The sequence below is a fragment of the Magnolia sinica genome, chromosome 8, assembly GCF_029962835.1.
Source record: "Magnolia sinica isolate HGM2019 chromosome 8, MsV1, whole genome shotgun sequence".
NCBI classification, from domain to species: domain Eukaryota; kingdom Viridiplantae; phylum Streptophyta; class Magnoliopsida; order Magnoliales; family Magnoliaceae; genus Magnolia; species Magnolia sinica.
In genome coordinates, this window is record NC_080580.1 from 10356350 (window position 1) to 10370931 (window position 14582).

Here is a 14582-nt window from a genome sequence, read left to right on the forward strand (position 1 = left end):
AAGGGGTTTTATTGTGGTAAGCCCGTAAAAATCACAAGGAACTGTATAAGGTTATAAAGGTGAATCTGTGAAAACCTTGAGATACTGAAAGTCAAAATTATGAGGGTAGTAATTTCAGAAGTGAAGTTTGCTTGTTTTAACTACCAAACAACTATAATTGTTTGTGCCTTGTGGTGAATGCTTATTTCTTTTTAGTAGTGAATGTTATTTATTTTATTCTTTGTAAGGAATGATGTATTTATTTTATCTTCTCTTGTTAGTTTGAAATTTTAAATTTAAAGACATTTATAAAATAAGGTTATTCTGTCTAATATTTTAGGTAAAGGTTCTTCTACGAATTATTTGGAATTAAGGTTTCACTACTTGGGCATTTGAAATTTTATATTCTTTATATATTCTGCTTTTATTTCAATTATTTGGTATTGTCCTATTCACCCCCCTCTAAGACATCGATAGCTCGCATTTTCAAAATTCTTGATCTATATGAAACTACCACTATTAGAACTCTTATACCAATTGATGAGTGATGTTGATATATATATGTTAGATTATATTGATGTATATTAAAATGTACTGATTCGTACATGTGTTCTATTGATATACAGCAGTGTGGTATAAATTTGTTTTAGTTATATATCTTGAATTTCATTGAAATACATTGGATTGCATTGATTCGTATAAGTGTTTTATTGATATATCTTGGTGTAGTATTAATTTGCTTCGAAATTTGATTATATATTTGATAATTTAATTTGTTGTTGTAGTGGATCAAGTGCTGTAAAATGTTTAAGTGGATGGACGACTTTGGGTTGGCCATCCCAACCTTAAAAAGTCGACCAAGGTTAAACACGAATTATCGACCATAGTTAGAAATATGCGGGATGTTTTGCATCCAATACCGATTTCGTTGGGGTTCTTCGTAATCGATTATATCAGTTTAATGCAAGATTGATCAATACTATGTTATTGTTGAATCACACTCTATGAAATTTGGAATAACTTCGATACCATTGAACTGAGTTTATTCATAATCGTTAGTGCGTTACGATCCTCCATGGACACATGAGCCAGGCATGATAGTATAAGACATCGTATCCGAGCTGTCAGCTTACACTGGATAATGAGTCATTCGTAGTGACCATTGAGCACCAATGGATGGTACCAACCTATCATCTTGAAGAAAAAAAGTTGGGTGATGAGCCCCCCTCTATGTTTAATAATTGGTATGAGCTACCATCTTGGAGACAAAATTGGGTGACGAGCTTTCTCCGCATTTGATTCTTAACCGACGAGCTAACAAGCTCATTTCTTTTAAAATTGTCCTTGGGTGAAAATAAAGAACCTTTACTATCAGAATGATCATATACTTTGAACATTCGAGCAACGGACCCTAAATTAGATCAATAGACATTCATAAGGAGTTACTACGTGCTTCCATAAAATATATAATCTGGTTAATGATTCGTGATATAATGTCAGTTTTTTAGCTTCATTAATATGTTATTTGAATTGTAATTAATAAAGACTTGGTTAATCATATATATCATGTGTTTATTGATCATGATAATTGTGAGCCACATTACAATATGATGTAAATTTCTCATATTTCACGTGTGTAATTGCTAAATAATTTTTGAGAGCTTACCTATCATCAATCACTCTTCTAAAGCTTACCTATCATCAATTACTCTTCTAAAGCGTTAAAGTATTTTTCATAAATAAAAAATAAAAAAAATCTCTCACTATGCGGCTGTACTTGATCCAATGCAATGCTTTATAGCTTCAACGGATGATGGATATTCCCCTGCAACTAAAATTATATATAAGCTTCAGTCCAATCTTATAATCCAGGCCATTCAATAAGTGCAATGCATATTTCATGGGTGACCCTGAAAACATTACACCAATTTGATAAGTATTAACCATTTGATCAGCATCCTTTAGTATAGACGGTCAAGATCATTTATCCAAAACGAGTCCAATCACCAATTTATTCACTCTTTTTATTAGTGGTCCATCAAGTATTGCCTATAAATCTAAAGAATCACTTGTGTTAGGCAATCATAACAACGAGGCTAAACAAGAGTGCATTTGGCTGGGACCTGCACTCATGACAAAGGGCCCACCTCAATGGATGCATTTTATATCCATGCGGTCCATATATTTTTTTAAAAACTCATTTTAGGGTATGAACCCAAAAATGAAGGAAGCGGATTGGCTGGTGTAACAGGCACTAATAGCCGGTGTAGGCACGTGTCGTGTCGAATACTAACGCTGACGCTCCTCGAGCTCCTAGTTCAAAGGAGATCAGAGTTACATGGGCCCACAATGATGTATTTATTACATCCACACCGTTCATCCATTTTTTGATATCATTTTAGAGTACTATTAAAAAAATGAATCATATTCAAAGATCAACTGGGCCACACCACAAATAGCAGTGGAGATAATGATTTTCACCATTAAAAATTTCGTAGGGCCCACCATGATGTTCATTTTCCATCCAATATGTTCATAAGGTCACAAAGACATGGATGAAGAGGAAAAACAAATTTTGATATTAATCAAAAACTTCTGTGAACCCCGAGAAGGGTTTCAATGGCAGACGGCCAATCCCCTACTGCTGGTCCACATGATCGTTAGATCTGTCTTATTTTTCGTCTCATGCCTTACTATTAGTTCAAAAAATGGATGGAGGGTTTGGATATAAAACATATCTAAGGTCTGCCGTAATGTTTTTTGAGCATCCAACTTGTTGATAAGGTCAACCGGACCCTGATGAATGGAATTAAAAAAAGAGTCAGATTGATCCAAAACTTTTGTGGCACACCGAAGGTTTTTAATGATCAATAATCACTGTTTCCTATAGTGTGGTCCATCTGAAATTTATATATGCTTTATTTTTGGGACAACGCCCTTAAACAATCTGAAAAAAAACAGATATACGGCATGGATTTATAATTCATGCATCAAGGTGGCCCTATGGTCAGGGTCGCACCCACGTAGCTGATTCAGAAGCGTTGGATCATCCGTACCATTGGTATATTTGTACGATAGATGCCTTTTAGAATTAATGGACAGTTTAAATTGATTGATTGGACTGTCCAAGTGAATAAATTCAATTAAGAGCACTACAACTTATAGTGCTTTGAGTGAGCACTGGAACATTTCTCCCTTGCGTGTCACATCAACCCACCACGATGATCAGATAATAGGGCCAATCCATTCATCTGGTGGGCCACGCTATAAAAAAACAATGTACCCCACCCAAAATCCTTCCATCTAACTTTTTCTTGAGCCTTGAATTATACCAGTGGGCCATTGGATCAGTGATCCAGACCGTTGGTCTCATGGTCCTTGAAGTGGGAGACGGGTTCATCCAAAATTATCGTGATTGAACAATAAGAGTGCGTCTATTACAGGCCAGCAAATAGATGGTTAGGAAGACAATGCAGAAACGGTCCATATATTGGAAAGATAAGGATTTAAATCTAGAGAATTTTTATGGCATTGTCTATTGATGTCTTGTGCCATCAGACCAACGATCCGGATCAACTCATTGTTGGGCCCATTAGTCACTACTTGACGCTCAGGATACTGTCATATCTAGCACATCCTTTGCTCGAGATTATGAACCTCGGAAGGGGATTGCCTGGGACCCTGGCGGAAACGGACTGGCCACTCCCCTGCCTGCCACTAGCCTGGTGGCCGATGGTCGGTGCTCTGTAGGCCCCAAAATGATTTATGTGTTTCATCCATGCCGTTCATCCATTTTTACGGATCATTTTAAGGCCTGAGACCAAAAATGAGAGGGATATAAATCTTAAGTGCACCACACTACAGGAAAACAATGGCGATTGGATATCCACCATTAAAATCCTCTTAAGGTCCATTGTATTGTTTATTTGACATCCAATATATTTATTAGGTCATACAAACATAGATGAAGGGAAAAAACAAATATCAGTTTGAACCAAAACTTTTATAACCCTCAAAAAGTTTTTAATAGACGATGTTCATTAACGTTGTTTCTTGTAATATGGTCCGTTTGAGATTGGGGTATACGTCTTTTTTTATATAATATCATAAAATGATCTAAGAAAATAGATGGACAGCATGGATGAAAACATACATCATGGTGGGAACCGCAGATCAGCAACCACCAGCCATTGGGGGTGGCAGGGGGAATAGCCAATCCGTTTACGACCCTGGCAGGCTCTGTGGGACCCACCGTGAAGTCTGTATTTTATCCACACCATCCATTCATTTTTTCAGCCAGATCAAAATATCAGGTGAACCACACCACATGAAACAGTTATGATTGAACGCCCACCATTGAAAACTTCTTAAGGGCCATAAAACTATTGGATGTTTGTGTTTTCCCTTTATTCAGTAACGTGACCTTATGAACAGGCTGGGTGGCAAATAAACATCATGGTGGGCGAGACTAATGTTTCAACGGTGGGTGCCGTTAACCCACTGTCTGTAGTGTGGTCCACTTAAGCTTTGGATCTGTTTTATTTTTTGGCTCAAGCCTTAAAATGATCTGACAAAATGGACGGAGTGGATAAAACACATACATCATGGTGGGCCCCTCAGAAATTTGCCACTTGTAAACAATACTTACTGTGCTCTATCATACGCAATCCGACTCGCTGGCAATCGGCTTCCAACAACCTCGTTTTCCGGAATTATATGAACATGAAACTGACAATGCACATTGGAGCTTCAACCCTTGAATTTGAATAAGTGGGGCCCATAAATAACCGATCCATATCGTTGATCTGATTGGCCCTGCAACTCTACGGTTGATTTATCATATTTTTCCTGACCAAACAATCCTAACCCTTTTATCGATCGCACGAATTTGGACGGTCAAGTAGAAAAAACATGAACCGCCCAGATTTTGGGAAAAAGTGACTACATATTGGATGTGATGTGGGTGGGGCCACTGTGATGCTTTTCAAAAATCGTTCATCGGCTTTGCCAGGTTATGTTAGGATATGGGCCTAAAACATGAGGCAGATTCAAAACTTTAGTGGGACATGGTATGGGAAAAAGTAGGGAGGAAAATGCCAACCACTGAAACCTCCTTAGGTCCACAATGATGTTTACATGTCATCCATACTCTATTCTGTTCATTGAGTTATTTGTAAAGGGGTTATTTGAAATCACAAAAATATTAGCCTGGTCCAAAAATTCTATGGTCTTATGAATGTTTTAACAATAAAATGCTCCTGTTTCTTGTCGCATGGCTCACTTATTTTTTAGATTTATCTCATTTAAAACTATGTCTTAACATGATTTGGCAAAATAGTTGAATGGAATGAATTTTTCACAAGCATTTCAAAAAAAGAATTTATAAAAAGCCAAAGGGTAGAAGCAGAAGCCCACACCTTTTACCAAGAAAAAATTAGATTAAAATGAGAGCATATAAGTAGACTTGTTTGTAAATTACATGTGTTAGTGTGTCAGTAAATTGAGTCATTGAAAGCTGAAGACCGGAGACACACGGTGACTTGAAGTATCAAAGAGTGAAGAAACAAGTAAATTAAAGTGTCTTGGTGACCTTAACCTTTTACCCATTTTAAGTCCAAAACAATTGTAGTCTCTAGGTGAACGTTTACCTAATAAGTAAACTTTTATTTGTTGATTTCATATTCTTTGGATATTAATTTGATCATAATTAGATAGAATTTAGAGGTGCTAAGCTACTAAAAACTCGTAGCCCAAATTAACAGTTTTCGAGTGGATATCGATCTTATCGATAGGCCATCGATAGGACTCGGTATGATCAAAGATCTCCTCAATGGCATCGAAGAAACAATCTAACAACTTAACTACATATTTTTAGATTTTCTCGATTGAATCCAAAGCATCGCTTGATTTTATCAACAATGCCATTGAAGTAGACATTTTATAACCGTTTGAAATATTTTCTTTATAAAATGGCATTCGGTCATTGGGGAAATTGATAGATTTTTGGTGTAATTGAAGCTTAGATGATTCTCAATTCATTATCCCTCTCATTAACTCCAAACCAAAGAGATTTATGTCCCTTTCTTGTTATTAACTACTCTAATAAGCATTTTAGGCTTCATTATAAATATGTATATGAACTGTTCATTATTATAGAGATTAGATATAAACCTATAGATAATTTTTTTAAAATCATTTTATAAAACACTCATTTATGTGAATCTGTACTATGAACCAACTAAAACTATTAGTTGTAGGAGATTCAACTTAACTCTTATTATCTTGGTATCTCACAGGAAGATAATTGCCGGTAGTCAATTCAAATAAGCAAAAGAAGATTGACTTAAAAAAATCGGGAGAGCACAAGAGAAATCGGATTTAAGAGTGAAGATGCATCTCAAGTAAGGCACTACAACGTGGTTCAATGTGAAAAATATGTTGTCAATTTTAAAGTCCATTGAATACTCTTTTCTTGTGTAACATTGAGTATATAGTTTGTGACCCAAACTTAATCAAGTCCCTGTGTAGGCTTCCGATGAGAGTGTACGTATGTTAAGTCCTTGTGTAAGTTTCTGACGAAAATGTATATTTGTTAAGTCCTTGTGCAGGCCTTCGATAAGAGTATACATGTGTAAGTCTCCATGAGAGCCTCATGCGGGAGTGTACACTTGCAAAAGTTATGGATGAACCTATTAAAAACTTCTAAGATAGTAAAATCAGATACACTCGAGGAGAGTGTGTTTGTCAGGAGTGGAGTGTGCAAGTAGACAAACTACTATATTGTGTTTGTGATTGTGATTTAAGCACATTTTTATTCATGCCTATGAGTTTAATTGGTTGAATTATATGAATGCTTGAATGGATTGCATACTAGACATTTGACTGTTAGCACATGCACACATAAAATATCTATCTCATATAGACTAGTGCTTAAATATTTGTTGTATTATTTGTAATCTATGCAATTAGACCCACTTAGCTTGGAAGTTTAAGTGTTAATTGATTTTAATTGCATATAAAATTTAAGTGATTTTATTCACCTCCTCTAGGACTTAGCTGCAATTTCAAGCTCCGTTAAGCTTCCGCATGTTGTGGTAGATAATCCATGCAATTTCAATGCCCATACCTCAGCCTAGGGAAAAAAGAGAGCAAAGGTCCACATACTAAGAAAAAGCCAAGAAAACCTCCAAATCTACTGATTGGTATACACAGGCAAGTGAGAGGCATATAGAAATGGCAAACAACTTTGAAATGAGTACACATCCTGCTTGGAGATAATATAAGCCTATCCTTCAAAGCAACTCAGGTAACAAGATCCTGGGCGCGAGAAGAAGCACATGAGCCAAGAGGACATCTCTTGGTATAACAACAAAGCAATTGAATTCTCATTCTAAACTTTAAGGGAGAAACCACCGAGATTAGCAGTGCATGACCTAATAAGACAAACAAACATGCTCCCCAAAATGGCTTAGGTAATAAGATTCTTAGTGCACAAAGAGGTGCATGGAACAGGAAGACATCTCAAGGCACAATAGCGAAGCAATCGGATCCTCATTATGAACTTCAAGGGAAAAACCACTAATAATTCTAGTGCATTGCTTGATAAGACAAAAAAAAAAACATGACATAGCTTAGAGGTAATATAAACCTATCCTCCAAAGCCGCTTAAGTAATAAGATCCTAAGTACACGGAGAGGTGCATGGGCTAGGAGGACATCTTTGAGCATGATGGCGGACCAATTGAATCCTTAGAACTTTAAGGGAAAAATCACTAATAGTAGTAGTATGGAGATCAATAGGACAAAAAACAAAAAAAAAAAAAAAGCATTTGCCTCCAGGCTTATGGCTATTCGCCTCAGATACTGCACCTCAAATGACTGCAAAGGGCTGTCCTTACTCTTGCTCTGGGGGTAGACTCTCAAGAGTTTCAACACCTGGTCAAGGGTTCGAGTGCCTATAGGTGGTGAAATTCCACTAAGCGTTAGTGTGTGTGTGTAAAAAAAAAAAAAGACCGCAAAGGGCAGGTATATATATAAAATTAAAGGCCAATAAAGGTGGGACACATTTTAATGCAAGAGAAGATCCAACCATGTCTAGAAGTAATCTAGCTGTCCACCCGACCCAAAAAGAATGAGCAGATGGTAAAAGAGGGATTGGAAGATCCCAAGCAGTTGAAATAGGACCAATTGTGCATTAAGCAATGAAAGTCTCCCATCTATATAATCTAAATGTATATTAATTAAATAGAGTTTATTTTTAAAAATATAATTATTTTTCTTCCTCCAAATATACCAGCGAAAACAAAGCTTATTAGTAAACTCATTTAATCCCACTTTCCACAATCAGATGGACAAATTGGAAAAAGGGGAATCCATGTCCTACTAAATGAATTTTATGATCTAAGATACCTCAAAGGAAGAGGTGTTAAGCTTTTTATCATCCTGGCATTGAGCTATTTTTTCACATAATCTCCTCTACAGTATCATCACCTCAGTAGACTTTAACCATCTAACTTTAAGATGGATTGGTATGGTTCCTCCATACCGCATTAGGTACCACTGAATCAATGGTCTAGATCTTTAATTCACCAAAACATTTGTCCAAAGGCCAAAGGCTCTAGGATACTGTTTATATAATTGTGTTGAGGAGCGGATAAGGTGTTACCTGGTTGTTGTTGTTGTGGGTAATTTTCATTAGAGGGACCCACCTTGATGTATGTACTGTATATCCATACCGTCCATCCATTTTTGTCAACTCATTTTACAGCATGGTACAAAAAATAAAGCCGATCCATCTCTTAGGTGGATCACATCACAAGAAACGTTGGTGATTGACCATTAAAAACTTCCTGTGGACCACAAAAGATTTAAATCAAGCTGGTATCTAAAAATTCATCCCTGTCACACAATCCTATCCACCTGATCTGTGACAATTCAAATAACGGTGCAAAGCTAAAAAGCTAACGGTCAAATATGCAGCGGGTAGAACCGTAGAAAAAGTAATGGATAGATTCTTTTCGTGAAGTTATTTTATAACGCCAGCCATCCATCCTGGCGCCAGTACACGGGTGGACCCGATTGATACCCTACCATGTCTGTGGAGAGATCGCTAGCTCTCCCGTATTACGGCGTTCAATCTCCACTGTTCCGTGAACCGTGGTCAACTTGAGTTTTGGATCTGCCTGATTTTTAGAGTTCTGTTTTATTATTAGCTTTAGAAACTGATGAACGGAATGGATTTCTCAATAAAATCTATGTAGGCCCCACATAGCTTCCGACCACAGGAACTTCCTGTGGAAGGCGGTCACCGGCAATTCGTGCTCCAGCGAGATCAAGTTCAAACAGAAGATTTTAAAAAAACGAAAAGACAAAAAGGAAGAAGGAATCATTACCTGCAACCATAGAATGGTAGGCTTTCCATGATACGTCACTTTTTTCCCGCCAATGTGTCCTATGCACAGGAAATCTGAGCCGTGCAAATGGCGGGACCATGGTTTATCTCACCTGAAATGAAAGTTGTGAAGATCCCAGATGGACCACATCTGCATGATAAACTCTAACACCAAAGTAATTTCCAAGCATTCAAGCACTCGATCTCCCGACAGGTGGTGCATATTTTTTGAGGGAAAAAATTAGCTAGATGAGTCCATGCAATGCTGGATTTTTTCCTTGCAACACGGAAATATAACTTACCAAAGGTGGTTTTTAAGGCATGGGCATTGATTTTTAGATGAAAATATTTCTCTTTATTAAGATAAGCAACTGAAAAAAGCAAAAATAATTTTATCTTTCTAAATTCATTCATACAAAGAGTAATCTACTTTGGTAATTAAAGTTTTCACGAGGTCGAATGAAATAACATGAGTACCGTCGAGTCTATACTAAAAACGTACCATTTTAGGATGCGATCCTAATCCTTAAGAAGCTCCAAATTGGAACAAACCACTAGAAGCGGTGATGAATGACAAGTAAAATATTTTTGTCGGCCACAAAAGTTCTGGATCAATCTTGTCTTTGTATTTTTCCTTCATCCAGATTTTTTTAACATTATCAACAGGTTGGATTGAAAGTAAACATTTACGATGGACCCTTTGGAATTGTTAACGAGGCACTAGATCACACCTGTTTACTGGGGTGTAGTCCACCTGTGATATTGATCTACATAATTTTTAGTTCACCTTCCTAAGATGGGCTGGAGAAACGGAGGGACAGGGTGGATATAAAAAATAAAAAATAAAAATCATCAAAGTGGGCCCCACGGTAAGGATAACACCTAATCCGCTCCCATATTTGTGTAATCCGTTGGGTCCCTTTGTCGATGGGCCGTAATCGTTTCTTCCTTACTTCCGATTGGTGGAACCGGATCTCTTTGCGCTGAATCTCGACCGTTCGTGGCATCTTCTCGTTTAACTGTCATTTTGCTGTCATAATTCGCCATCGAATAAGTGGTCAGGATCACTCAACCGGTGTCGTTGGCCCCAACATATGAAAGGGCCTGATCTCACACGAGTGGCACGTGCACGGTAGGTGAGCGCTTGGTCACAAACTCATTAATGACATTGGATCCTTCTTCGAATAATCACCCCAGACAATTCATTTTTCTCAACAACCGATCCGTGAGAGTGAATCTTAACCGTTTATTTATAGAACACGTGCCTTTGCCGTTAAAATCCACCGACCACGTGACAAACGAAATACAACGGTTGGTAATTAGTTCATAATTACCTGTGCTAATTCCACCCGCGTGTGGAGAATTGCGAATATACACGCAGACAAGTGTGCCATCATGGAGCGCTTCTGCGAGACCTGAGTTCCCATGCTTTGAAACGTAAATAATTATCATACATTGAAGATATGTGGGGCCCACATTGATGTGTTATTGCCATCCAACCCATCCATTAGATGCCTCCCATATTAGAGATCGGATTGCGTACTGAGTTACTCAGCAGGCTTTTATCATACTGGGTAAACTCAGTTGGGTCCACTGTGAATGTATGTGGTTTATCCACACCGTCCATTCATTTTTCCTGATAATTTTAAGGGTTGATCCCAAAATTGAAGTAAATCCAAAGCTCAAGTGTACCATGTCACACGAAACAGTGTGGAATAATGATTTCCACCATTGAAACATTCCTAATGCCCACAGTAATTTTTATTTGTCATCCAACCTATTCGTAAGATCACAAAGACATGGATGAAGAGAAACCATGAACATAAGCTTGATCCGAAACTTCTGTGGCCTCCAAGAAATTTCCAATGGTAGGGTTTCAATCACACTTCTGCCTTTGGTGTAGTCCAATTGAACTTTGCATATGCTTCCATTTTAAGCTAAAGTTTTAAAATTATCTGTTAATACGATGAACGGAGTGGATAAAATAAATAAATAACAATAGACTTCAAAGAGTTTACTCAGCACAATGAAGGCCTGTTTGCCACAGGATTAAATGGGATTAGGAGGGATGAGATGAATTTTAACGTAATGATAGTGGTGTCACTAGATTGGTTTAAGATCCATGGGATTACAATATCTTGGGACAAGTTCCCCAAGTCATTTTGGCATGTTTGGTATACCCCGAGATTTTACCCGCTAATCCATTTCAAATATGCAATCCAACCCATTGATCAGGCCAGTCTCGCCAGGTTTTAAGGGACAAATCAACAAATACTCTGGCAGCCAAAAAACTCTTTCTGACCTGAGTATTGGATCAGGATGATTGTTGACAAGTACAGGGAACACGAGGATGCGGACCAGATGCACGGTCTGGATTCGACATGGCCATCACTGCTGGGACCCACAAAGCTAGAACATATGTTAATTCCTGATCTTATGCGTAAACAACCAGGTCGTTTCATTCCTTTGGTTGGTCGCAACGAGCGAAGTAAGCTGTCGGTCAAAACAATTTATTCTCGCCGTTCATTTTGACTGTTGTGGCCCACCCTAGATGTGAAAATAGCCTGATTTAGGCCAGATGATCTAAACATTGTAGCCTGATTTCCATCAGCCTGAAACAGCCTGATGGAAAGCTACGATCTTGCTTACATTGGCACGTGTGCTTTCACGTGCATGGCAGAACTCCACACGTGTACGGAATTACCTTAAATTTCTCTCAATAGTAAGTATAAGAATCATCGTTTTCTATGGCTACAAATTATATCCGTAGCAATGTCCGTGGCCCCTGTTGTTGTTATATGTACTTCGATACGTATCGAAGGTCTTTCGATATGATCGAAAAAAGTCCAGAATTTTCTAGCGAGTTTGCCTAAAAAATTCTGCAATTTTCGATACATATTAAAGAGTATTCAATATGTATTGAAGGTATTTTACCTATAGCTATGGATTATAACCGTAGCCATAACTGTAGTCCATGCCAATCTATAAAATTTTTATTTATTTATTTATTTTTACATGGAGAACTTTATTCTACCTACATTTTTTTCTAATACATATTTATATAAATATGTATATATAAGTATATAAATTTTTTTTTTCTCTTTTAATTCATTTCTTTGTCTATTCATTCAACAAGCATATCTCCCAAATTAGAATAATTTACTTAACATAGCACATATGATTTTGGGGTAGGAGAAGCTAATTTAGCCAACAAACCTAGTTATTAGATTCCATCGGGTCGATGGTTGAAAATCCATTTCATTAACTTCGTGGTCAATTTCAATCACTTTGCAGTCAAATTGGATATTCAGTGGGGCAAAAATGATATTGAGCGGGGCAAACATGAAATTCAACGGGGCAAACATTAAATTGAGTAGGGCAAACTAGAAATTCAATGGGGCAAACATGAAATTGAGCAGGGCAAACTAGAAATTGAGCGGGGCAAACGCGAAATTGAGCGGGCAAACTAGAAATTCAGTGGGACAAACATGAAATTGAGCAGGGCAAACTACAAATTGAGCGGGGCAAACATGAATTTCAGCGGGGCAAACTAGACCAGTCCGATCATCAGGTGGGACACACTGTGTGAACATTTGATGAATAGAAAAGACATTGGCTGAGAGTCCAAATTCAACGTACACTTGTGGGTATGCCTAATGATTGGACTGGCCAATTTTGGGGGCCAGCGCGGCGGGCCCCACATGATGGGGGGCTAGGATCTGGCACTTGTGTGGGTTTTTCTAGAACTACAAACCTACACTTGCAGTCAATAGGGTTGCTTGTCAGTCAACTGGAAACTCGTCCAAAATTCTAAAGTAAGTTTTGTAAGTTCAAAAGGTTGATGTTGTTGTTTGTTTTTCATTTTATAAAAATACCTGACCAAGTCCTTTTGAGGACCCTAGTCTTGTTTTCTTGGAGTTGTTGACCCCTTATTTCCTGATTTTAAGAAAAGTATGTCATTCTTAGGCTCAATGTGAGCCCTGATCTAGATGTGTTAGTTTGAGTAGTTTTTCAAATATGGGATTGAGTTTATTTCTGTTCTCTGTAGTTTAACTTTAGAAATGTGATTTAACTGTGAGATGTTAAACTGTGATTTAACTTTAGAAATGTGCTTTGCATGTTTGAGCATTTTCTTTTAGTTTAAGTAGGAACTATTGTATCAACAAATTGATTCCACTTGCCTCATACCAGTTTCTTGACACAAAAGTAAAGAAAAGAAAATGAAAAATAAATAAATAAAAATCTATTATCAATAAAGCATCTGCAATTTGGAGTTACAGGAAATACAATGAGGGCCAATTTTTCTTGGTAAATATTTTTTCATAGGTTCCTTTGACATCTCTGATACTCTAGAACAAGAATTTTTTGGAAAACGAGTCTATGGACAAGTGAACAAACACATGTAATGATGTAAATATGCTAGTATGTACTCAAGTAAACATCCCTCTGTAGGCAATTTGAATATTGTCTGTCCTAGAAATTTGTTTGTCTGATTTTGTTTCTTCCATGTATTTCTTCAGAAAGCCTGAACTCCCAAGGCCACAACCGCAGCCTAGCTTCGAAGGAAAAGATGGTACTCCAAAGAAACAAAAACAATGCAACTGCAAGCACTCGAAACGCTTGAAGTTGTAAGCACATAACCTCTTAATATGAATTATTACTATGGCATTCGAAAGACTTGAATTTCAACTGAAGTTGATGCACATATTTTACTATTCACCACTTTTAGGATGTTTAAATATACTTATGATTTGAGCCACCTTGCTATATTTTTAGATATATACTTGTATTTTTGCCCAATATGCCGAATGCGGATACCAGATCTGAACTCTGCAATGTGTTTGTGTGCATGTTTGTGGGTTCGTTTGTGCACACACGCATGTATGCGAGTTGATCAATTGGTGAGAAGCTGAGAAGCTTTATAAGACCGTACATATGCACATACATGCACATGTATTAGTTGATCAATTGGTGAGAAGCTGAGACCCCTTATAAGATCGTACCAAGATACATGCATGTTCCTGGAGTAATGGACTCTCAAAATGAAGGAGCTCAGGAAACCCAACACGCCAAAGAGGAATATTGTCAACTAAGGAGTTGGCTAATCGAGTAATTATGCCTTGCTTGTTACATTAAGAATGTCTCGAACACCATAAAAAGAGCTGAAAGTCCTCCATTGAATAAGCTCAGGTAGAGACATTGATTAAATGAAA